This window comes from Gymnogyps californianus, chromosome 2, assembly GCF_018139145.2.
Source record: "Gymnogyps californianus isolate 813 chromosome 2, ASM1813914v2, whole genome shotgun sequence".
NCBI classification, from domain to species: Eukaryota; Metazoa; Chordata; class Aves; order Accipitriformes; family Cathartidae; genus Gymnogyps; species Gymnogyps californianus.
Genome location: NC_059472.1, coordinates 92,877,514 through 92,904,856, shown reverse-complemented (window position 1 = coordinate 92,904,856; position 27,343 = coordinate 92,877,514). Strand labels below are relative to the sequence as shown.

At 40.9% G+C, this 27,343-nt stretch overlaps 1 long non-coding RNA gene across 1 annotated transcript in view; it reads left to right on the top strand.

The window, feature by feature from the left end:
• LOC127012918 (uncharacterized) overlaps positions 1-27,343 on the top strand; it is a 65,881-nt gene that overhangs the window by 22,615 nt on the left and 15,923 nt on the right. The gene's annotated exons all lie outside the window — the stretch shown is intronic.

Sequence of the window (27,343 nt, the reverse complement as noted above, 5' to 3'; positions counted from 1 at the left end):
CCGAGCTACCTGTGTCCTCTTGCAGTGGGGCGAGCAGAAAACCTCCGTGCAAACCTTGCACCATCTGCGTTTTTCACCCACTGCTCTCTATGCTGTCAGGGTCAGGGGAGACACGCACCCCTCCGCTATCTTCCCTGGCTTCCCAGGGAGAAGGTGACACACACAGTGCTGCGGGCACTGGGGACAGCCCTGTCTGGAAATGGGCAGCAGCAGCGCCAGAAACCAAGGCTACAGCTGTCACTCGGCAACGTATGTTGAGTGTAAAACATGAGCCCAAATTCTGCTTGACTGCACTCTCCTGGTTATACGGGAAGCAGCGTGGTAAAGAACTGGGCAGGGACTCCAGAAACCCAGATTCGAGTTAAAGTTTACTTCCCCTCAGGTAGGATGTCTTACTTTTGTCTTTTCATCCCTTCTGGTAACAGAAATAATGAGACCTTCTGATAAAACAATCAGTGTTTAAACAGCTGAGGGCTGTTGGTATTAGCATACTGCTAGCAAGTAGAATTCACTTTTGTGAAGGCTGGGCAAAAACTAGGAAAGAAGCTGAAATGGACATAGCCCAAAGACTTTGAGTTTTATTGTTGTTTTTTATAGCTCATACAAATGACCAAGGCAAAAGTATGTGTTTTCCTTCATTTTTCCCCCCCATGCAAAAGGTCTGTTTACGGTAAGATGTGAAATGAAAGGAAAAATGCTAGTAGTTTATATACTGTACCTACATAATATTACCTGACAGACTATTTAATACGATACCTCACAGAAACAGTAAAGAAAAAAAATTACACTGTTCCTGCTAACTTTTCTCCATTCAAAACTCGCTGAGTATTAGAGTATTTCCAAGGGGTCTTTTTTCATTTTCCTTGTTCCTGCTTTCCTCCTCAGCGTTCACCCTGCATTGGAAATTGTTTGTGCCTGGACATCACCCAGGCATTGGCCGGGTCTCTGCCGGCATGCAGCCTCCTCTGGGGTCCTGTTTCCCTTCATTTCCTTATCTCCTGCTATCAGGAGCCTGGTCAGAGTGAATGATGGCTGTCACCCAGCCTGTGCATCCAAAGCTTTCTATGGGCTGGGTGGGAGCCGATGCACGCTCGGTCTTATCCTGACACAGAGTATCAGAAGCACTCCTGGATTCCCACCCAGGTTTTGACATAGCTGCTGGACTAACAATTATGTTGGTCTCTTTTCGAGGTTTAATGTAAAGAGTGAGCATAACATATATAACGTAAATGGCTGATTTTCTCTTGAGCACAAAATACTTTTGTCCTCCCCAATATATATTGTTATCATATATATTATTAATGTTAACAACATTTGAAAAGGTCTACCTGAATATAAAACCAGCATTACAAATGGAGTATATTTTGTGGAGGAAGGACTTCAGAGAACACATTCATGATGCATCAGATGGATAGACACCTATGTTAAAATATTTCACAGGTGTATAAGAGGAAAGATGGTTTATTTTACTGCTGGTAAATAATAGGCTTTTAAAACTGGAAAACACTGCAATACTGTAGGTGTGCATTGTGATTTTAGACAAACGAAAGCTGTAGTCTCAACCTCAATGAGTTTATGAATTTGAAGAGCATAAAATCATTAAATATTTCTCCACTTAAGACTGACAGCAGCGATCTCACTGGAGAAGTGACACCCCGCCCCCCCTATTTCTGAGTAAGATTGTAAAAGTTTACAGGATTAGTTCCTGTGTTAATTCCTAATATATCCTAAGGTACCTTTCTCTCAAATATTGTCAGAATGAACTCTAATAATTTTACAAAATTAAAAAAAATCCTTTCATGTTTGTCTTTGGCCAAGGCCCACTATAAGGATTTCAGCAGGCACACAGCCACAATCAGCAATTTCTTAGCAATCTTGTGAGCACCCATTAGTTTTTCAGAACTCTTCAGAGAGTTCTTTATGAAACTCAAATTTCATAGTTTTAGGAATCCATTTATTTTTGCTGTTTGGGCAACTGTGTGGGACAGAGTGAAGTTTCTTGTAGCCTCCTTCTCCTGCTTCCCCCACCTCCTTTAAAGTTAATTAGCACTCAGGAAAGTGTTGCAGTAGCTCAAACACCCTCTGAGATTTTAATTTTGCAGGTTGGGAATGTTTCTTATCTGCCCCCCCCCCCCCCCCCCCACCCGATATCCCTCTCTCTAGTCCTCCTTTGCAATAAGAAAAGGGGGGGTTTGTCCATTAATATGAAGAGTAAGAGCAGGTAAGCACGTATGATGCAGATCCCACTGCTCTCGGCCTGCAGCTATCTTGAACTCAGGCCTGGGCACGTTGTAGTTTGTTTATATAGTAACCTCCAATTTATCTCTCTGTCAAGCACTTTTCCCAGTCTCCCTGTGAATCCATGCCAATCCCTTAAATGTGCACTGTCCTTGGCAGGGACTTCCAAGACTCAGTTCCTGCTGTGTGAGGACCCCCCCCCCCCTTTTTTTTTTTTGCTTTGCATCTGGTTCATATCAGCTTCATTTGATACCTCTTAGTTCTTGTACCGGGATCAACAGTGAAGAATCTGTCCCTGCTCATCCCCTCTGTCTGTTGGTGATTTTGTGGACCTGCATCGTGTGCCTCCTGAATAACCTCTTTTCTGGACTGAAGAGTGTTCTTCAGGGGGTCTTTGTTCAGAAACTGCTCTGTACTTTCAGTCCTTCCTAGTGCTCTTCTCTGCCCTTTTCCAGTTCTGCTGTATCATTTCTTGAAGTGAGGGAACCAGATCTACACAGAGTATTCATAGTATGGATGCGCCTTGGATTTACTTAGTGGTATAATGATTTTCTGCTCTGTGGTCCTCCTAATTCCTACTGTAAAATTTGCTTTTTTGACTGCTACCAAGTGTTGAGCTGATGTCTGCGTGGAGTTATCTGTCATAATTAGAAGATTTACTCCTGTGTGGTGGTAGTCAGCTCAGAGCCCTGTATTTTAAATGTGAGGCCAAGTTGGTTTGTTTGTCTCCCATAAGCATCTCTTAAGATTCACAGAGACTAAAAATAACTTTTAATTGCCTGGCCTCCCGAGCAGTGTCCAGAACACTGTGCTAGTCTTAGTTCCCATATAGGTTAGAAACAACCCTTATGCTCTGTGAATGACTCGCCTATAGGAGGAATTTGGCACAAGTTGGTAGCTTAAATACTGTTCTTCAGATATATTCTAGGTGTACTTCTCTACTATTATCTAAAATACTTGTACTCTTGATTTGTAGCCCCAAACCATCTAGTGAAGAAAAATAACAGTTTTTTTTCCTGTGAAAAACTAATCAAGGAACATGCTTTTCTCTTGATCTTATTGGGGCAGGGGGTTGGACACATAGCTGAGGAGGGAAGAGATACTGCTTTTTTTATACAGTTGCAATATTTGCTTATTGGGCCACTTATTTAGGAAGTTCAAGAGCTGCATTTAGTTCTGTCTTCAGCTTGAGGGAAACCAAACACCCGTTCTTAAAGAGTGACCCCCACATCAGACCGTGGGCTATTCTGGAGTGGCTACATCATCAGTTCCTGTCAAAGGTGTTTCACTGCAGAAAAATATCTGGGGTTTCCATGAAGGAAAAGAGAGAATGCAGGCATGATTTTGTTACTTAGGCACTGGGATGACCTTGGAACATGAAGGCTCCAGTCCTTGTGTCAACCATTGCTGAAACCTTTAGCATGCAACAGCAGTTGGGTGCATTCACAGCCCCTACTATGCTGTAAAAGAAAAGCCCATGCTCTCTTTACCTAAGGTTAGGCATCAGCTGGGTGAAAGTTTTGAAGGTAGCAGGAGCTCATTTTTGCCTAACTGTTATTTATGTGATTTTAAGTCTGTCTTTTTTTTTTGTTGGGTTTTTTTTTTCAATAAATATCTGGCCTAGAAAGAAAATTAGTTGTTTTGTCACAGTTCCTTCTGAGGACTCATTCATTCCTACTACAAGGAAGCACAGTTAGCGTTAACTGAAGGAAAAGAGAAAGTTCTCATAAGTAGAAAACTGTGGTTCATGTCAAGGTAAACATTTAAACTGAAACCTAAGAGACTGCACCTGGAAGTCTCAAGCAAGTGGCCTTAATTTAGGAACCTTCATTGGATATTAACCTTACTTTTTTCCCTTTCCTTTTAAGATATATTTTAGTTCCCAGGTCAGATAATTCTGTTGCTATGCTTCCAGTGGTAATGTATTGGATGTCTTCCACAGGCTTGGAGTTTGGTCTGATGAATAACCCTTATGTGACAAAGCAAGACAGAGATATGAAAAATAAGGGAAAACAAAGCACCCAAGAGAATAGAAAGTATGAGGAAGGTAGCAAAGTAGCCCTAGCGGGATGGTGATCAATTATAGAGAGATATGTAGCAAAATGGGAATCAAGAGCTTGATGTGGGCCTAGGTGGTTTTCCAAGGCAAAAACTTGCCAAGTACTGGTCAAGAAAATCTCTTAGCTAGTAACAAGGCATATTTGACAGTTTGCTTCCATCCCCTAGTGAAATGAAGTATCTTGCAAAATTGGAAAGGGCATGTAACTAAAAAGGGAGAGAATCATTCACATAAACCTTTTCATCCAAAGTTGGTTCCTGATTCTTTTCCCCAGTATGGAGACAAATTTCACTGACTTCTTCCTTTCCTTTTCTATGCTGAGATGTAGGGTCATGCTGTCTGCAAGCTCTTCCCCTCTTCTTCCTTCATTAGTTGACATGTAGGATGTCAGTTTGGATAGCCTTGGGCTGCCAAATGGTATTCTGGAAGCCAGACACATTTCTATCTGCAGTTTATTTTGTTCCTAAGTATTTTATGCTTCTTTGAAACCAGCTGTTATCCTTAATGAGCCTATTAATACTTTTTTGAACTGTTACCAGTTAAGTCCCATGAGAAATCACTGATTTTAAGCCACTCAGTCATATTCTGCACACAAACAAAGCTCCATTTTGTACAAAGTACTTCTAAAATCCTCTCTGTTTTGCCAAGAAGCTTTTGTATTCTATTTTCAGTAATAAATATTTACTCTTAATATTGCTCTGAAGTTATTGAGTTTAGTAATAAAAAATGTCCATGATTTTAAGGTGTATGTAACTCAGCTAGGAACTGGAGAGAACCAGCTCAGTGACCTGAAATACTTGTCCAGTGGCTATGCTTTCAGAGAACTAAACTTCCTGAACCCCTAGCAGTCCCTTTGAACAGTGACAGGACATGAAAGTATTGTGATTGCTTTAGGAAGCTCACTTCAAAAATGCTGTAGTGGTGCAAATGTTATGACATAGGGGATTACAGTCAAGAATAGACTATTTCAGTTGGAAGGGAACTTCAACGATCGTCTAGTCCAGCTGCCTGACCAATTCAGGGCTGACCAAAAGTTAAAGCATGTTGTTAAGGGCATTGTCCAAATGCCTTTTAAACACTGACAGGCTTGGGGCATTGACCACCTCTCTAGGAAGCCTGTTCCAGTGTCTGACCACCCTCTTGGTAAAGAAATGCTTCCTTATGTCCAGTCTAAACCTCCCCTTTGAGCTTTGAACCATTCCCACACGTCCTATCACTGGATATCACGGAGAAGAGATCAGCACCTCCCTCTCCACTTCCCCTCCTCAGGAAGCTGTAGAGAGCAATGAGGTCACCCCTCAGCCTCCTTTTCTCCAACGAGACAAGGCCAAAGTCCTGAGCTACTCTCATAGGACATTCCTTCCAGCCCTTTCACCAGCTTTGTTGCCCTCCTCTGGATATATTCAAGGACCTTGATATCCTTCTTAAATTGTGGAATCCAGAACAGACAACTCTTCTCGCTCTACCCCAAACCCACGTAACTGCTCTCCACTTAGGTAGGCAAGCAGGTGGGATTCTTCTCTCCTGATTTTACCCATGTAAAAGTTAGGGCATCTAGTCTAAACTCCCTCTAGTGCTGAGAGAGTTAGTCACTCTCAGATGCAATTCCTTTCACTTGCCTTCGATGTTAGTGGAAGGAGACCCACTACTTGGCTTACAGCAATCTGGCAGCATCTACGTGGCTAGGGGGAGATGAATGCTGTTCTCTGTCGAATAATGACTCCCACAGCTTTTGAGCCATAGCTATTGTCAGGTTATGTAAAAAAAGTTTAAGTTATAAAAAGCTATATAATGTGAAAGGTAAAAATAAGGATATTTCATATTTCACTACGTGCTGAGGCTAATTATGTCTGGCATGGATGAAAGAACAGCATTATAAAATACTGAGAGAATAGTTAGGATGAGTCAGAAGCTATAAAGAAAGCCTTGCTGGAAGTATTTAGAGTGAGCCTAGTGCTTATTGCTGTGACGGTGCCAGCGAGGTTTATACAGCAAACAAAGTACGGTAGAAGCAGCAGGAAGACTAAAACAAAGTGGCTGCAGGGAGAAGGAACTAGGTAGAGCCACGAGCAGGCGTGGCACCAAAAGATTACACTTCGAAATGAAATGAGTTTTCCAGGTCAAAACTGTGATATACTGGCAGAGTGATACGGGGACATTGGCAGCACTACTTCATGTGTCACACTGCTTTGTGAACAGAGACCTTTGTTCCCCAGGCGTGTCTGAATAATACTTCCTACACTAGCATCCCGTAAGAAAAAAAAAGTTGTTTGTCAATTGGTGGTAAAAAAGAAAATTTAAAAGGGTCAAAACAAGAGTATCTGAATACCTGAAAACAACTAAGTACTTTTATTTACATTCTCTTCTAATATCTCGCAAGCATTGAAATAAAAATTTGAGTTGATTATAGGAGAAAGACAAGAAAATCCTGCATTTCAAATACATCCAAGAGAGAGGAAATAACTGACACATTTTATTGCCTCCAAGTTATGTCCATTTATGGCCTAACTTTAAAACCTGCATGCTAAGAATACGTTATTGGGTAGTATAATAAGACTCTCTCAAGTTCAAGAACTAAACTACTTGGAAATAATCAGGTTTGTTGCTTCAAGCCAACAATGAACTGAGTCATCAACACAATCAAAAACATTATAGATGCCAGTGTAAAATACAAACACATACAGCACTTAGGTTGATTGATTCCTTCAGCAACTGAACTAGATTAGCATTTTGTTTTCTTTTTTCCCCACTTTATCAGATGATACAACACACAATTTTGTGATCCTTAATATCTGTTGTATAAATTCATGTGGAAATGCTAATAGCATATTTGTGTGTGTGTGCATTTTCTTCATACAAATTACAAAATGTGGGTTAGGGTGCAAGGTACGGTCATCTATCTTAGAAAAGAAATTAATTAGAATATAACTGTGCAGGAAATATTTTAGCTTTCCTTCTGCCTTTTCCTAGGATTAATACGAAGTTCATTGTACACATTGTTCTGTCTCTGGAGTAGTATATTAAGGTTTCAAAATACCATGTATCCAAAGGATATCTGTTGTGCCCTCTAGCGCCCAGTGCAAGGGTTTGTCTTTATAGCAGAAGTGAAGCCTTCACCAAGGAGGAGTTTTTAATCTTTAATGCAAGTTCTGTCCTAGAGGAAATGTTTTAAGAACCTTTGTCACCAGTGATAATGAGCAGCAAGGAAAAACGATGCTAACAAATCGTTAGTATAAGAGAAATCCTATTTGATATTAGTTTTCTGTGACTATTGCAGAGAACACGGCCACTGGGAGAGCACTTCTAACCAGTGAGTGCTGTGGTTCTGCACCAAAAAAGGAAGAAAAAAAGAGAAATAGAGAAGTAATATCCTACAGAAAATATTTTTGCATCGGTTTGTACCCCCATATGTGTCACAATAACACTGTAGTTATTCCTAGGCTTCTTTTGTCAGGTAATAAAGATGACAGTCACCCTCATATCGATCCCTCTCCTTAGAGCAGAAGAATTGACGGGCTTGTGCAACAGGAAGGAAGGAAGCAGGAGGACTGCATGACTAATAGCCTCTCACTGTGACCTGTTTTTCTTCTCAGTCTCTCTGTCTGGTAGTGAGTAATAGAAATTGAAAATGGTAACCTCTGGGGTTAATAAGTCTATAGTATCTCTAAATGAAAAGCAATCCATCAACAGGGATAGTGTACCGGCAAACAATTCTTATCAGTTGTTTAGCTTGTTTTTAAACCTTGTGATGTTAAATATTTAGCACTACTAAAGTATATAAATGAAATATGTATTTAAGGCTTTTATCTATTTGAAACTTAATTGCATCTTTTGCTAGCAGATTTTTGCCAGGAAGTAAGGGGACTAGTTCATTCAAGTACAAATTCTGGGATACATAGATTTGTTACTTGTAAATTAGTAATATCTTCTGTACTTTTTGATTGAGAAGTCTGGCCTGAGATACTCTTTCAAACACAGGCTGGAATTTCAAATCTGACTATAGACTCAGTCTTCGTGTGTAAAGCACAGCAGATCTAGGATTTGCTTTTGCATCTGAACAATGAGAATCTTTGCCAAGCTGACTGTCTGTCTTTACCCCATTTGTGATAACAAAAGGCAATAGGGTGTGTCTGCACTCTCCCTCAACTTCTTGTGGAATTGTTCATGTAAATATAGAGTGGAATGAATATTAACTGGTACCTAAAGAGGTAATAAATAGGCAGTTTGATTTCAGAGGAATGCACTTTATGGAGTATTTGAACTGAGAGTGGGAATGCGTTAGCTGTGATACTAAAAATCATTAATACATCTCAGCATAGTTTTCTGAGAAGGTGCTTTAAAATCTGCTGATATTCTACAGCTCTACCTGTTTGATTTTGAACACTAACTCCAAGCAGAGTTTTAAAGTTGTTTTTTTTTTCAGGGGAGAGGCGGAGGAGGGAGAAAGTAAATTTTCTACGCCAATAATTCTTCCTTTAGATGAAACAAAAACTTGGGAGACCTGTTTCTGTAGTCATTGCGCTTCAGAGTTACTTTCTATCCCAGGTGTAAGATTTATATTTGTCTATTATGGAGAAAAGGCCATACATCAAGTTGACACTCTGTTTTCATATTCAAGTTGATGCTTCTTTAGATTTGAAAAGTGAGGCTGTAAAGGAGCCCAGCTGCTGGCTGAAGTCTGTTGTGGTGGGGAATGAACATAATTCCATGAAGTTGATAAACTCTAGTTACACATCAGCAGGTACATAAGGTGCTACCTCTGGTGAGTCCAGTGATGTGTGACATAATGTATTTCAGAAGCAACTAATTTTAGATATTCTTTCCAAACAGATTTTTGCAGGTTCCTCTTACATGCCGGAGTACTTGTCTGAAACATCTGCTGACAAGTCGCTCTGTGCAGCTGCAAACCACCTGGGGAGAAAGCCAGGAGAATGAGAGGGAGCACCCACTTGCTCAGTGTGCCCGCCCTGGCAAGGTTTGTTATGGGATGTACCCATGACAGTAACTTGGTGATTGCTTCCTGGTTACTGTCGAGCCTTTCATTGACTTGGAATCAAGCTATAATATGGGATCAAGTCCTGTACATGAACACATCATCCCCTGATCTGAATGTTAACCATCAAGGTAAAAAAGTCATCAAAGTAAAATTGCTTTAACACACAGTCTCCTACGCAGGCTCAAGATTAACCACCTGGCATTGGAAATGGTGAACAAGTCAGTGATGATTAGCTTCAAAACAAATCCAACTACTTAGCCGGTGTTCAAAAGAATAATTATGCAGAGGACACAATTCTGGAGGGAGGCTGCTCTGAATTTCTGCCACAAAAAGACTCTAAGGCTTCAACAGGAGCAAAGCAACGTTTCATTGTCTTCAGTGTCCTGACACTAAATAATTCAGCCAGTGCTGAGCAATAGAAAAGGGAGGACGGTGCTTGCCTGGCCGAAGCCCAGAGGAGGGTGCTGGAGAGCCAGGAACTGTTAAATGCCTTCAACTCCTTGAGGCACGCTGAGCAGCAGATCTACCCCCATACCAGTGTGTTTTCTCCTGTATCGGTGAAGCTGCAAAAAAAATAGGGAATTAGTCGAAATCTTTCTTGTGTTTGCCAGATACTTATGTGTGTGGCTACTCATCCTACACGTGCCGTCTTTCAAATTTATTTCATGACACCTTTTCACCCCTTCATTTCTGTGTGGTTCTGCTGAGCAGCTATTCTATTACCTCCACCATCCTTTCTTAGTCTATTTTATATGTCAGACAGAGAATCTAGATATCTTGAGTTTCACCTGTACATTTAACATTTTACTCATAGAACAGCTATTGTTGCCATAGTATTTGATACAAACAAAGAACAGTAATTTATATTTGATGGATAGGCAAACTGATGCTTAGAGACTAAGGGAGACTCAGCAAAAGATATAGCCACCTCCAATCTGCCTATGTGCAAAATTTCAGCCCTTTAAACTGTTCTGCTGGCCAATCTGTTATGCTTAAAATCCACCTGGAGCAAACTTTCTGATTTAGGATTTGCCCAGGAATGTTTTAGGTAATGATTGTGTAGCATGAAACGCAGGGACAGTCCCTGGAGCCAGAGCTGGGATCCAAACTTCTCTCTGCACTGACAGGGCCAGCCACCAGGCTACAGCCTTGCTGTGTGAAAGCTGCTGATTCCTCAGCTCTGTTCTACAGGTTGAAGTCTCTTCAGCATGGAGGTGCCCTGCCTTCCCCCCATCCTTACCTCCTGCTCTTCTGCAGTATCACAGGGCTTGGTGGCTGAGGTGCACTGAGGTGTAAAACCTGTGATAAAATCCTCTCCGGGGAGGCAGGGTTTGAATTCCAGTCTTAATCATTGCGCTATAACGTAGAAGGGGGAAAATTTAAAAAATTGGCACATGCACACTCAGGAAAAGATATATGCCGACTTCTGGGTATGGGAGCGGGGGGCTGTGGGTAGCTGTTCACTCAGGATGTGCCAAAATGGTTGGGGAAGCGGATGATTCAAGACATATGCCTGATATTACTTGCTCTTGCGTTACTGTTGCCTAGCTGCAGGTAATCTGCCTTTCTGTGGCCCTGTGACTCCCGAGCCTGATGACTCTTTGCCTGGATGTCCATGTCGCCTCTTCTCTGTTAACTGCCCTGACGCAGGCTGCAGCCAGCAAAGGGTCCGTCCTGGGGAGCAGCTGGAGTTCAGTTAGTGACCCCCTGGAAAACAGCTGCTTGTATCCCAACCTCTCAGCCCTGCCATGGACTGCTCACGCCTGAAGCAGGCCTTGGCTGTGATGCTCACTGTTTTGATGTGCTTGGATAAATACAAGCTTGTCTAATACTAAATATGTAATGTAAGCCTTTGCAGGACTGGAGCGTTACCATATCTGATAGCTACTCCCCGCCTCTCAGGATTGCAGTCATCAGAGGTGTGAAAGGGTAGTCTTAACAGAAATGTAACTGCTGCCCATATATGCCTCCTTCCCATGCACAGAAAGGAGAAAGGCATTCCCACAGAAGGAGGTGTTATTGCAGTACACGTGCAGAACCTGGCTTGGTAAGCTGCCCTGCAAGGTGGAATATTAGAGTCTTACTGACCAAGCAATATGAGTTTTTGGCAAATGGCAAAGTGGAGGTACCTTAGGGTGATGTAAAATTACATATTTCTACAAGTTGTTGTTAATTCAATGATTTGCATGTGCTTAGTCCTTACTCTTTGAGAGCTTTGGTTTGAGAAATATTAAGTTTGTTGCTATAACGTGAACTAAAATCACCTCAGTATGCCCCATTACTTTAGATTGCTTCTACGCTTGGTCTGCATGACATAGTTGGCAAAGACTAGTGTATGGTTCAGAGAGGTATGTCCCATGCACTAAGTGGCATTAATCATATAGCTATACGCACACTTTTATCTTTTTCTTACATTGCTGTGGGGTATCCCCATCTGTGCCTGGACCTCCTACACAAAAGGCACAAGCACAAACTTACTTCCCTCCAGCACCATAACCAGTCGTGCAGATCCACCGCTGCTGCAACAGCGCCGTCGCATTTTAGAATTACTTCCTTACCGTGCATCTGTGCCACCCAGCCCCTTCCCCTCCCCCCTTTTTTCTTTGCTACCTGCAGTATTGCAAACCCCAAGAGCAATGAGCAGAGCTGAGAAATCCCCCAAACTCAGTTATCCGTGCAGCTACTCAGCATAGTTCTCACAGTGCTCAACATGTGCATTGCTTCCCCCATTGGGTTTTTTGACCTTTTTTGTGGCCTATTGTCACTTAGCATCCTGCGTCACACCACCTCACAGGCCCAAATAATTTGTTCTGGGATTGATTGCTGTGGTTCAGGGGCTCGACCTGAAGAGCAATGTAGCAGCTGCTATACAGCAGTCAAAGCTGACAACAAAACCCCAAGTGGAAAATTGAGAGAGAGATGAGCTCCTTTCCCTCTCTTCTCCCTGCAAACTCAAACACTCAACCTAAAGGATTCTCCATATATTTTTGGATAAAGAGACATCATGGTCGTCTTTTTTTTTTCTTGTAATTGCTCTGTCCCATAACAGAATCCCTCACTACTGCAGTTTTACCTTGTGGCAAGATAGCACAGCAAGATATGTTACTTTTTTTTTTTCCCTCTATGGGAGCAGAATTTTACCTGGAAAAGTGTGCATTAATGTTTCTGATAGTGAATACAATTATGGAAAATTACTCTGGTTTAGAGGCAGAACAGTCAGGGAGATATGTGCAGGACTGCGAAGCAAGAACACTTCATCTCTGCCACTGACAATCTCTTTGGCCAGGGGAAAGTTGTGTAGACTCCTGTTTTGAGTGTTCATTCACTTAATGTAAGTTAATTTATCTCAATTTTTGGATGCCTATCTTGAAAAAGGGGGGGGGGGTGGTGGTGCCAAAGGGCCACACAGCCCCTGTTCCAGTGGATTCCTTAGACTCCTATTGGCAGTAGGCAGTTGTTGAGAGCAAGCTCAGGTTGGGCACCCAGAAACAAAAGGCTACTTTTGAAAAAAGGGCTTTAAAGCATTAGTGTTATGAAAATGCTGACTATCATGAAAGCTTATTTCAAAAGGTAGGCTAGTGCCCAAATGAGTCTCCCAGGAGAGTGAGGGGAGGAAGGGCAGCCAAACATCCGTGGCTGTTTCCCAGTCTCCCTTCACACCTGCTTTCCCTCTGCCCCACCTGGTTGCAGGAGAGACACCACCTCTGTTGCGCCTCCCCTGCTGCTGCTGTCGCTCTGGGGAATCACAGTCCACACGTGGTATGAAGGCTGACAGCATCGTGTCCCCCTGCGTGAGAAGGGCCCAAGGGTGACAAAGCTTGGATGCTCCCTGCTCAAGGGTAACTTTGCTGTGAACGAGGAGTTTTGTGTTGCTTCACAGGAGAGCTGTAAATTATGATGGTGGTTTTGAATTGATCTTTAGGAGGTCTGGCTGCCACACAATGCAGTGATGTCTTGACCTGAGGTTTTTTTTTAACTGTAAGAAAGGATATAAAAAAATAAACATCAATGGAAAGATGAGAGAAATGGGAACAGGAACATGCACTACATGTTCCTGCTCTGTGTAAATGCATCATAGAATTGAGTTTAAAAAAATAATAAGATAATAGAAACCTCTGTGGATAACTAGTCATCTGCTTTATTAGCGATATGACCAGAGTTGAGCAGGAACATTTAGCCTGGGACTAACAGAAACCAATTTCTTCCTTTTTTTGTTCGTCTACCAAAACCTTTGACCAAGATGCGTCTATGCTGCTCTCCTTCAAACATCTACATTTCATGGCAGGACTTCTTACTTTAACTGTAGTAGTACAGGCAGACCTGCATAATATTGAGCACCTAACACGATGGGGTACGGATCACGCTTGGATTCCTCTGAGCGTTGCTCTAATAAAAATCATAGGACAAATACCGAACTGCTTGCATAACCTCCTAGGTGTCAGTGGTTACACTGCAGAGACATTTAGTCAAACCATTCTCCCCAGCAATATGTTCTGAAGTACAGCATTGTTTTCAGACCTGCTGGAAACATGCCAGGTTTCTGCTGAGCCTTACGTGTGCTGAGGCATGACTTGGGGTAAGGCTGTGTGAATATATTGCCTGCAGTGTTCACTAATTCTAATGGTTTCATCCCTTGTGATGTAGTGACTCATTTCTTTGTGTGCATGCACATGGCAGGTAACGCTCCTAAAGCTTATCTTATGGTTTCTGATGTGGGTTGATACTTGACTTGCTAATGCCAGTGTCCTCTCTTCATGACATTGCTTTTGGAAAGTATTGTTCTTTAAGACAAATTTCAATTTCATTTTGATTACCATATCCAACCTCCTTGCTTGACTTGCCATCCTGGAGCTGTATAAAACCTAAAATCATTCTTTCACTATGTTGAAAGGTCTCTGGAGAAGAACAATGTCTTACTAGTTCTTTGTGTATCCCATAGCATTGATTATTTGCTTTTCCACTTCCACAACACAATTGTATTTTGGAAAACCGCCCGCTTACAATTACATGCCAGGATTCATAGAAAAGATTATGAAAATACCATTTATATTGTTTGAAACAGATGTGGGAATGCATGTTTGTCTGTTTCTCCAAGATCTGTCTATGCAAGCACCTTGCTGACAATTTTTTTGTGTCCATATCATCACTGTCACTCAGCGTCACCTACTGTTCACCTTCCCCTAAACCCCGCTGAGAGCTCTTCTTGAGGTGGGGAATCTGTGTGCTGAGAAGGAAATGGCAGTGGTCGAGTCAGATGTCAAACGTGCATCACTTTTTCCTTGCCCGCAGCAGAACTCACAGGCAAGGGCTGTGTAGAAGAATAGTTTAGGCTGAAAGTGTATTACACAATATACCTAACCCCTCTGTACTAGGAGGCAGATAGGCATGTTACATAAAGGGGAAGATGGCTCACAGCCAGCAGCATCTAGCAGAAATCATGACAGTTGTAGCGGTGCTGCCATGTGTGAGATGTGACTTGGGAAGGTTTCCTCTGGCTTCCCCTAGAGTTAGAAAGACATATGCAGAGCCAAGGGTTGAGCCGCAGCATGTGTGAGTTTGGGCTTTGGACTTTAAAGACTAACTCTCTTTGACCCCAGATCCCAAGATTGCACAATATCATGTGCCAAATCTTATTAATAATTTTGGTTCTTAAAGAGTGTGGGTGTGTGGAGAGAAATGATTGTATGTAAGCGGTTTCATGCAACTGTGAAAGAAAGGAAGTGAGCCTTTATTTCCCTGTGTACGTGATATTCCAAATAGAGTGACCTTTGCTGCATTCAGAGATAGTACAGGACTAACAGGAAAACAGCTGTAGGCATGAAAACCAAGAAGAAGTCTTCAGTAAGACCCAGAATCAAAACCAAATAACTTGAATGAAACTAAGACTGTGAGTCTTAGATGTAAGTCTTCACTATTGATAATAAATGAAATCATTGTTTTGTCAACAGAAGGGATCACCCTGACTTGGGTACGAGTCTTTACTTACTCTTAACATCAGTTCGGTACAACGTTTAAGCACTCAGCTGAGTTACCTAATGTAACGTCAGCTTTTACTGTTTAATAGCCTGTGTTTATTAAGCCAACATACGTAGTTCAAGATATCATTTCTGTCCCAGACATAAAAATCTTCAATTTTACTGGCAGTTTATTCAATGTTGGAAGTCCTCATACAGTTTAAGAGATCCTAGATTAGCATTAATTAAAATAGCTATGCAACAGTGTACATAATTGCTGCAGACAGTGTAAGCACATCTGCAATCATAGACACTTCCTCTACAAAAGAGAAGCCAAAAGATTTTATCCTAGTTTTTAATGAAGTTATATTTCAGTGTCTGTATTCCAAAACTCTTCCTTGGAAATGAAGCCATATTCAGAAAAAGCCTCACATCTGTAACTCATCTTTCTAGTTTGAAAGATGGAGGGATGAGCTGATCTTGTTGGGATTTGAACCTCCACTGTCACTAAATCTAACATGAATCTAGTGACAGAACTTCAGCTGACGTACCTTGCCAATAGCTGACTCTGTAGGATTTGATCCATGGGACATGCTAGTTTAGTATTCCTAATAGATAAAATTAAGACTCCTGGTAGTAGTCTGCATTACAAAACAAACAAAACCAAGACATTTCGCAACCTCTGTCAGTCACTGCTTTTATGGAGGAACTGTTGCAGAGGAGTTGAGCTCAGCTCTGTTGTATAGTGTCTTTCCCGTGTAAATACTAGGGAAGAAAAAAGCCTACGACAATAAGCTTTTCCAAGTACCCAACTTAATACTGAACCCCATGAGTCTGAAAATCCTATGTAGTGAATTGATTGCATCAGACTGCAGCCTGATACTGTAGCTACTCAGTTTACAATGCTGGCCTGCAAAAGCCCGCACAGGAAGAGCTTGTGAAAAAGGAGAAGTTGTTTAAAAGTCCTGTGCTTCCTTCCTTCCTCTGTTGGGCTGGTGTAGTAGTATCTAAGTCCTGCTGCATACTTTGGGGTTTGTTTGACTTTCTTTATATTTGCCTTGCTGAGAGTTATGCTGAAGGACTCAGAAGAGGAGAATTTGAGCTCGCTTAGAAGGTGCAACAAAAATAGTGGAGGCTGCATGAAGGGGTTAGAAAGGGACAGATCCTGAGGAGTCTGGCAGCGATGTGGAGGCTGTTCCCAATGCAATAGTAGTGTGGTATCTTAGCACGTGTATTGCACAAGCTTTTGAAAAGGAAGTTGTGAGAGAAAGCAAAGGGACCACACACATAATGAAACTACATTATGAGTAATGAAAGTACCACCTAGCCTGTGGGCCTCCCTTTCTCCAGGAGCTGTTTGAGCCTTCGTTTCCTTGTATCTGTATTCTGTAACTGGACGTTGTTTCATTTCCATGCCTGTTCAGAGAACTCTTCCCTTGTTGCTGGCTCAGAACGTCTCACATGTGACTAGTGCCACCATGTTCACTGCGGGGACTTACTGAGGCAGCATGTTAGCCAGGACCAGCCCAGTGCCAGTACTTGCCCAAAGATGTCAAGGCTGGGTAGAGGTAGATAAAGATGGACGAACTGGGAGATGAGATATGGTGGAGCTTAGGAGAGACTTCAGATGCTCTTGGGGCAACAGAGGAATAGTGGAAGCAACTGCTGCTGTTGCCCTGACAATTGCTGCCTCTCTGAGTACACCCATCCCTTCATCAGTAGCCAGCCTTGCTTTCCAGGGCTTTGACAAAGACAAAATTCAGCCATTTGGATATCCTTCCTATGTCTTCTGGATCTTATGCATACCATCTTTTCCTTTAATTCTTCAGAAATTGAGTGAAGCTGTACAGTTCTCGTTTTACAATTCTTATATTCCCTACGAGTGCTCCTCGGGGCCAGCATGGTCCCAGCAATGGGATTCTGTGTCAGCTCTTCTAGCAGGCAGCCAATTGACCAGAATTATATTGTGATTTTGTGTTTAATTTCTAAGAAAATAACAAGACCCATAATTTTACCTCAGAAATGTGAACTGCTATATCGTGCTGTCTGCACCAAATTTACCACCTTCTTGTCCTATTGCTTTAGAAGAGCTTTGCCTGAAGATGAAGGTATTTCCTGGTTGTCGTGGGCTGACCCCAGTCAGCAACTAAGCACCACACAGCTGCTCACCCCCCCCCTCCCAGTGGGATGGGGAGAAGAATCGGGGAAAAAAAAAAGTAAAACTCATGGCTTGAGATAAGAACAGCTTAATAGCTACAGTAAAATGAAATATAATACTAACTAATAATAATAAAAATATGATAATAATAATAATTGTAATGAAAAGGAATATAACAAAAAAAAAAGATAAATAAAACCCAAGAAAAGACAAGTGATGCACAATGCAATTGCTCACCACCCGCTGACCGATGCCAGAGCCGCAATCCACCCCTCCCGGCCAACTCCCCCCAGTGTATATACTGAGCACGACGTTCTATGGTATGGAGTATCCCTTTGGCTAGTTCGGGTCAGCTGCCCTGGCTGTGCTCCCTCCCAGCTTCTTGCACACCTGCTTGCTGGCAGAGCATGGGAAACTGAAAAATCCTTAACTTAGGATAAGCGCTACTTAGCAACAACTAAAACATCAGTGTGTTATCAACATTATTCTCACACTAAATCCAAAACACAGCACTGTACCAGCTACTAAGAAGAAAATTAACTCCATCCCAGGTGAAACCAGGACACTGGTAAAGGAGCGTGTCTCAAGTTTACTGATGAGTGTAAAGTCTGGCCGCCTTGAAATGTGAGTGGCTCTGGGTTAGAATGGCCGAGTTCTGAGAATAGAGGGGAAAAGCTAAAAAGTTCGTCTGTTAAGAAGTTAATTTGTGGTTTGGAGGAATTCTAGAAGTGTGTGGGAAGATAAAGCATGGGATGAAGCCTAAAATAAAATTCCAGTAATTTATTTTGAAACAAAATTTAAAAAAAATTGTACCAAAAAGCCACCATGTCCATTTATTAAGGACCAACCCTATCTTCTAGTGAATTTGCTAATTGTACTTTTAAAAAATTAAACCAGTATGATTTCCTCTCTTCTTGGTCTTTCTTCAGTTCAACTTACTTGTGACTGTTACTAGGACAAAGTCTGCTAAGGATGTTTTGCATGAAGTTATAACGTATCACTGATACTTTACAATTTATATAAATTGGACTTCCGCCAATCACTTCTGTGTTCACCATAAGAAATTGAGTCTTGACATCAAAGACGTATCCGAAATTGAATAGCGGTGTATTGATGGGCTGCCATTTGTGGGTTTTTTTACATAGATGCAGTGTGCTAAGAAATCTTTTCATTGAACTTTATGTAATTCATTCAACTTAATGTCAAGGGTCTGATTCATAGGGGCTACTCTAGTCCCTTTCAAACCCAGCTGGAAAGTCATTATGACAGAGAAGCTAGGGATTTCCCCATCAAGGGAAGTCCCCACTTGATGGTGAAGCAAATCTAGACCCTTGAAGACACCTTTTGTTTAGAGGCATGTGAAAAAATTTCCTCTCTGGCACATTGGCTCCAGGAAAATCATTACATGCTGTCATTACCCCTCCCATTCCCCCTGTGTATGTTACAGATGTCACAGAAGGCACCTTTGCTTGCCTTGTTGCTTCAGTGATGTGCCAGGCATAGCTTATTCAGATCCAAGTCTCCAACGAGCTAGTATGTAAAACCAGGACACCTCCAGTCACATAAATTTGCCTTCATTTTCTATGATCTTCTTTTTCTTTTAGTCACTAAATATATGTACATATGCGTGTACTCACGTGAAAAGCATGTATTCACATAAGTAATAAAAGTAAAGGACAGAACATAAGGCCTGCACTAAAGCACAGAATCCTCATCTTTTTCCCAAAGTAGAATTTGTTGCTAAATATTTACACATAACTAACTCAAAGATGAGGTAGCCATTTTCCCCTCAATTTATATAACACATATTTCCTTTGTGAGAGGCCCAAAAGCTTGATACATTGACTGGATATAAAACATAAAAAAAACTTGAACTGAAATGAATGCATGTCTACTGGTTCCGTGACCTTGGATCTGCCCTGGCTGTTGGGTGGAATCCCAGATGCTTTTTACAGAGAGGGTTTTTCCTCCATCTAGAACCGTAGTTCTTCAGTTTTTATTTGTAGGGCTTATACAGTTCCCTTTCTAAATAATTCCTTTCTTCTCTCCCATTATTAGAAAAGTTAATTTCATGGAGACCACTTGGGAGACTCAATAACCCCATTTCCGCTGGTTTTCAAAATATTGCAAATATGCAAGAAGGTCAATTAGTTGTGTAAATTTAGGAGTTGCCTGGCAAATTTGAAAGTAATCGTCTCACATTTATGTAGTTCCATTCATTACCAGGGATCTAAAGGTTTGCCAAATATACAGGAGGATGACAAATTATATCTACTGTACTCAACAATGGTATCCAATCAGCTAGAGAAGAAAGTTATGAATGAAATTGTATTTCAATTTCAATTTTATTTCAAGTTGATTTCAATTAGAATTTGATCCAGTTAGAATCTGTACTACTGGGAACCCATAACTAAGGGTTTGAATTTGACCACTGCACTGACTTTTACAGCCTACGTTTGCCAAAACTGACAGAAGATCCCTGATGTGTTTTCTCTCCTTCACAGGGCAGTAGCACAGTGTTTTCAGCTCATTGTCCCTGAAGGAAGGTTGACTCAGAGACAGGAGTGCTCCTGTGCAGGTCCCAACATTGCGCTTGCATTTTGGCTTGCTTGATATCTCCCATCCAGATACGAACAAGGTTCAAGGCTGTGATATGGAATTATTAATGAACAGTTAGTTTCACTGTAAAATGTGCTCTCAAGCAAGAGGAACATATTCTACCAACATTTTCTGGTAGCCCACAGCACCCACATCCTCTGCAAGTGAGAAGTAATAGGTAACGAGGATGATAAAGGTGCCACATGCGTTCTCTGAAACTCACAGGTCAAGATGAGGTTATTAATGATAGAAAACTCCTAAATGTTACCACTCGGCCTCCAATGCAGGGGAACTGCTCTGCACCTCCCCCAGCCTCTCTTTTTGAAGAGCACATAAAAGGTTGTGACAAAATTTTATGTTTGTTTTATGGTATCTGAATGACTCCTCTAGCACAGTGTTTGATATAATTACCTTACTGTACTCTTACGAAAAAGAAATTATTCTTGCATTAGACTGAGCACAGAGATGATGCAAGTTGCCCAGCACTCTTCAGAGGGAGTCTATGGCAAAACAGAAACTGAATAGCTTTGGATACCTTGCAAGTGCCACAAATTTGGGCACCTTATACCATTTTGTGCTTTCCTCCAGGTTTTGAGTGGGAGGTAATGGGAAGATAGCAAAATGTAGCGTTGCAAAGAGAAGTTTCTCAGGGATCAGTCAAAAGGCAAGTATGATGCTGACTTGGCAGCAAAGAAAATAGAAGTGGCCCTGCTGTGGAAGGTTTTCTTTTGCCTCTGTGTGCTATGAGGAATATGCTTGTGCTGGTTAACGTGTAGAAATTGTGTGGTGTTCCTTTAAATACCTGTCATTATCTGGTGTGTTTCCCTGTCTGAAATGATTTGAAAATCACTGCAGCCCTGCTACAACAAGTAGATAGACTGATGTTTTATATAATAGCAAATGGTTTGTGTGCACCCTAGAGTGCTAACAGAATTCCTTTAGAAGATGTTTGGCATGAACATGAAGGAAAGGCACATCATACAGATATCACAAAAGTTTTGAGAAACGGTAAGCTGCTTGGTTACCTTCATCTGTGTCTGGTACTTGGTCATTCCCTTCAGTATTTCAGGGCAATGAGAGAATGAATGTTCAATGATACCTGAAGTGAGGCCAATTTTGGTTGGAAAAGACTGTGACTCGTTTTTCCTACAGGCTTTTTTCCTGCTGGTAGTTTCTGGGACTTTCCCTTCCTGGAAAGTTGTTCCCTGTGGCTTGCAGCTTATTGCAAGCTTTCTCTCCAGTTCCCATCTGGCACTTTCAGGAGCTAAGCCAGCTTTCTGCTTTGTCTCGCTACTCCCACTCAGAAAAGTTTTCAGAGCAGAGAAGAATTGCAGATATAATTGCAAGAGGGTTCCTTTTCTTAACCTAGCACAGCACTGTAGAGATTTTCCGTTCTTTGGGTGTGGGTACAAATGCTTTGCACAATCCAGTCGACAGATCCAGTGTGGCCACTCAGGGAAGCGGAGAAGGTGGCTGTTTCTTCTCTTGGCTTCATTTGCAAGGTGTCAGCCTTCCACATGAGCTGCTTGTGTCCATTTTTGCACTTTTGTTCAAGTGGCAAAAATACTGTCTGACTCTTTTTCAATTGCCACACAGCTACTTGTTTCCCAGAGTAAGCAATGCATAGTGGTTGGTGAAAGAAAGGTTCACCTGTCTGAAGTTTGAAAATAAATCCTTGTTTGTTGCTAACAACTGGCAGATGCCTTCTGGAGAAAATAATGAACAGGGGAACCGAGGTCTCTGGGAATTTGCCCTTAGAACATGGCGAGTTGTAGAGGGGGAAGTAGAGGGGATGGTGGAGAGTAAGAGTCAAATCTGTCAAGGGGTTTTGGTGTAGTGGCATTAGACTAGAAGCAGCTGCTGGTTTCACCCATAACTGTGCTACACTGGGCAGAAGTTATTTGTAGTTATAATGTAAGCATATTTGATTAAAATCATGCAGCATTTGCTCTTGCCTTTAGTACCCAGACTTGCTGCCTAGCAGTTTGAAATAAGTTATGTACTCAAGATCAGTGTGGTGACAATAGTCTCAGGCTGTGTGTCAGGCTAACCAAAAGGTGCATTCTGATGGCTGACTCTCTTGAAGAGCTTGACTTGGGTCATTCACTGAGGTAAAACAAAGTATGGCCATTTGGCAGAATTTCAACCTGGATCTGGGATATTTTTCACTGAGATTTTTGATGTATTCAAATCCACAATGGAGCAAGACTCTAGGACAGGGACTACAAACAGATTACAGTTGAAAAGGCTTGGCATGAATACCTGTGCATTGATCTTGATGCACTATCTAGTACAAATAAGAGTCATGTTCCTTTGCCATGGATCTAAATATTTCATTATATTGTTTGTTTGCTGCTTATTTCATCAAACTGAAGAGAAGGAGAGCATGATATTCTGTGAAAGATTAAATCTGGACCGAAGTTTCTCAAGGCAAAACTGGTGTGAGTAAAGTCATGTCCAGTCTCTAACTGAAATTCATTTTACTGCTTTATTGTCTTTTAAAAAAAAATGTTCCTTAGTGCAAAATAGCAAAATAACTCTATTTTACTCTGAATAGCATTTTTTCCTTCTAGGATTTTTGGTTACATGATTGATTAAAGTTCATTTTTTCTTTGGTAATGAAGCTACTATTAAACTATCTGTGCATGCAAAAAAGAGAATATTAGAGTTGAGATTCACGGTCTTCTTCATTTTTAATTTCTTCCATTTTCATATTCTTCACATAAAAGTCAGTCCCTGATTTAGATTATGACAAGATATATTGACAGACACCCACAGGAAACTATTAATACAGATTTTTTTTCCTTATGGCTCTTTCTCACTCGTGCCTTCTTAAAATAGAGGGAGAAAGTAATAACTTAGCATGAATTGGTATCTGTGGCATAAGGATCTAGCAGAAGATTTTTATCTCAAGATGCTGTGTAGAGACAAGGAAGGAAGTGGGATGTCAAGTGAGAAGGTCCAGGATCTGATTCAGTTACAAGTCCAGATATGAATTTCAGTGTTTATCTGAATCTTCATTTCATCACTAACACAAGAGAAAAGGCAGAACTGGAATTGTGGGTGAAAGAGTTCATACTATGTAATGTGTGTCCACTGAATTGCAGCTACAAAATTTACCCTTCAAAGCAATGATCCAAAGAAAAGAATATTGGTTGCACTACTTCAGTGTAAACAAAAGATGTCACTGTCAGACGCAAAAAGCATTGAGCTAATTAAAGATTGTTCTGAAACTATTCAGATCATACCATTATGATATAATAACGATTATTTTTAGTTTCTTTCTTTCTACAAAGGGAAACCACTGAAGACACTCTGTGAAACTACTTATCTGAAAAAAAACCCAAATTCTGATTTACAAAGCTCCTTTCTTGATAGGAATGTTTATAGAAATGCTTCCAAGTTCCTGTAAATGCCCCCACGTTTCACGCATCATATCGTGTGAAGCTGTTCTTGACCCTAAAGAAGATGTGGGTGAATCATTAAACCAAAATGAAAGAAGAAGAATATGGAGAATAGAAAGTTTGTGAATTGTGAAGACAGAACATAGTATAGAGTGGTACAAAAGGGGAAGTTTCGAAGCAGTAGATATTAGAGGAAAAAAAACACCAAAGGAAGAAATTATCTCCTGCCCCCATCCATATTTCAGTGGGGTAAAACTGAATGCAGTAGAACAATGTCTGGTACAGTATGGATCTCAATTTTCACGATCCCCTTGAGGTCAAAATCCTATTGCCTCTTCTGGAAGTAGGATAGGATTCATGTGTTGTAATCAGGCTAAGCAGTAGGGCAGCGTTTTCACAAAAGGAGCATCTTTAACAACAAAGCTGTATCTGCAGACACAGCCAGACTCCTTCCAAGGTCAGCTGGACTGGGCTATCCTGCCCTCTTGTTCTGAGTTATCTCCTCCAGAGACATCCTGGGCTGGATCTGAAAATTACCTAGGCCAACTTTCTTCAGCTTTCCTGAGAGTTTCAGCTCTTCTCTCTGCTTCTCAAGTGTGATAGAGCGGAATGTGGTTCTCAGGTTTTCCTCAGTCTTTATTGAGGTCAAGCTCCCAGAAGCCCAGGCTATTTTCTTGAAACCAGTATTTGGAAGAAATGTCCTATCTGCATGCATGATACTCTTTATCCCTGCTTCCACTTCTGTCTAGGCATCCTCTGCTAGACTATCATGATTCTTGTACATATTTTTCAGTGTTTGTTTTTTGTTTTTTTTTTTTCTGAAGTGTGAGCACAAGATTCAGAGAGGAGGTAGTTCAAGGGAAGATATTCATTGTCCCTCCATTAGTCCCTTGGGGAATCTTTTCAATGTTCAGTACAACTGGAGACTTGCATTCATTTCTCTGTAAGTCCTGTCTGCTCTTGGGAACTTCCCCATTTAGGGGGAAATCCACATTCAGCCACAGCTGGGGGAGTCCCAGGCAGCTGGACAAGAGGAGAGAGGAGTGTAAAGGACCTAGAAATTGCTTCGGAGAAACAAAGGTATCTGTGTAGACAATTTCAAAATGTGGACACAGTGCACGCCAGTAGACATAACTGGACTTGGAAGACCTGTAGACTTGAGAGCTAAGCCTACTAGTTGTTCCATGATGAAACAAGCTGGCCACCTTGGTCCCACTCCCTGGAAATTGTGACTTTGGAAAGTTGGTGAAAGCAAGTTGCGGGAAGTGATGAGAATTTTTGCCTGATAAAGCACTGGGGAAAAGCTGAGTAAACATGTCAGGATTTCACCAAATGAAAGAAGAACAGAAGAGGCCTCTGATGTTTGCAGAATTAAAAAATAAAGCTTAGGTTCACTAGTTGGGATGTAGAAATTTTATCTACCACGTTGGGTCACAAGCTGGTAAGACGTTATGCAGAGAAGATATCTCTATGTGTGTGAATACATGGGCAGGTACAGTACAATAGGAAGCAGGCCGTGTAGCTCAGCTGCTTGTCAATACATATAGAAGTTGAACCCATTCTTTCAACATTTATTTTCAGGTCCAATTTTGATTATTGGCATTATGCCATTGATCTAACATATCACTAGGGTAAGTTAACTGTGGACATCATCCTACACTGTGTTTAGGATGAGAATTTATATATGCATTTGCCTCCATTTAAGTAGTTGGTGCTGTGAGAACAACTCAGAAAAAGAAGTCTTTTTGAACCTCAGTTTTGAACCTATCCAAACCAATGGAAGTTTTTCTATTTCTTTCACAGGATCTTTAGAACAGAATATAATTTTCTAGCTGAGTGATAATGGAAGTGTTAGTGGTTTGATCTTATTATAGATGAAGGACTAGAAAGAGTACAGTGCTGGTTTTTTCCCATCTTATGAAAACTATAAGATAGGTGACAGCAGAAGATGTATTAAGAAATACTCAAATGTTGATAAAAATGTTGGTCAATTTTGGATCCCATAAGAACTTCCTTGAAAGGTGAAAAGCACAAGTTTCTTTTATCTTCCTTACCTTCGCATCTCCTTAAACAAATCAGATATGTCACTTAGCAGAGTGTAGTGTTACATTAATTATAGCATGCCACACAGCATTTAATCAGAGCAAACTCATTCATTTAAATTCCAAAAAAAATCTAAAAGTCAAATTACTTCTGCTTCTTAAGAAGTTTGTATAATATGTAGAATTTCTGTTTCTTAAGCTATTTCTATCATTGCCACCTTTTCCTAAAATTTTTACATGTGTCTCTGTATAGTAAGTGGTTACATGATATATTTATAGATGTTCTTTGGTTGCCAATTCACGTTTTTATTTTCTAGCGATTTTAGGATATTCCTCTGTAGCTGTTTTTTCCAATTATACTGTTGTAAAATCTTATATATAGATCAAATATCTGCACTCGTTAAATAAATCTCTATGTGTAGAAAGCCTTTTTTTCGGTCATGCAACAGCATAATCACCTCACCTGGCACTCGTATCATATTCCAGTAGTGGCACATGTAGATGTATCTCTGCAATGCACTGGATGCTGATTTATAAAAAAATATTTTTTAAAAATCTGTTCAGATATAAGTGTTAGGGAGCTCATCAGAGCTCTTCATTTGTACTGTATTTATTTATTGCTTATTGATTTCCCAGGGTGTCCAGACTGAAAATATACATTGTATGGTGGTGTGCCTGGAAATTAAAGTAAAACTCATTTGTGGTAGGCTTTGTGCAACACTTTGCCATTGTAGTAGCTTCTTTACAGTATACTCATTTTACTTGACTGTGGTGGAATAAGGGAGCTACTGATGCATCTACTCTAGTAAATAAGTATGATTAAACTGCATAATTTGGTACACAATCATCTGAATTATGCAAGCATTTACAAATCTCAGCCAGGATACTTTAGAAGCAAATTTTATTTGGAGAACGTGTAATTTACAGAAGTGTTGTAGTGTTTAGGAATACTGTAGAGTACCATAGCATTAATACAAGGACAACATATTATTTATTTATTTGTTTATTAATTTGCATATATTTCTATTAAAATTAGAATTTCTACTCAGGAACCACAAAACCCATTGCTATCAAGGTGGTTCTCTCCTCTTAGAGCTTATAATCTAAGAGTAACACAAAAAGATAACAGAGGAACACAGTCTGGTAAGGAAGAGGGAACTTGAATTGATCTCACTATAGCACAATTTTTTAGGACTCACAACAAAGGAGCATTTTAAAGGGAAACATGAAGGCGCACATAAGTAGGATAGAAGAAAATACAAAGGTGTAGATCTCAAAATTTGACAGGTGGCTATATCACAAGTTATTTGGAAGGACCCTCTCATACTCAGCATTTCAACAGCAAACAACGCAGTAAGTAGATTAGGGCTAGACTGTGACAGGTCCTACAAACAGAAGACTGGTAGGGTTATACTTAATATGATAAAAAAGCAAGAATAAGAGATGTCTCAAGAAAGGAGATTAAATCAAATTATCATGGCAGAAAGTTTGTCTTTGCTGAAACATTTGCATGGTGCAAGACTGTGTTGCCAAAGCTAGGAAAAGAAATTACTGGGGGAGAATGATTAACCACATTAAGCTTACACTGATGACTACACATCCACAGTGAGTTGTCAGAAAGACAGGCTGAGTTGTTAGCTTGGCTAAAATGATTCACACCTAGAGTGGAAACGTGGATTTGTAAGCGATGAGCATGAAGTTGTTAAGCGCACTGGGGGAGTGATTATTCAGAGATAAGGGGCAGAAGAAAAGGGAACCAAACCCAGGGTTTGACAGAACAGCCCATCCCCCTTGGAGTGCTGGAGTGGAATGAAGATGCCTCCAAACAGCTTGTGAGCTGTTATAGAGGGCAGAGGAGAATTAAGAGAGAACAGAGACCCTGAAGCCAATGAGC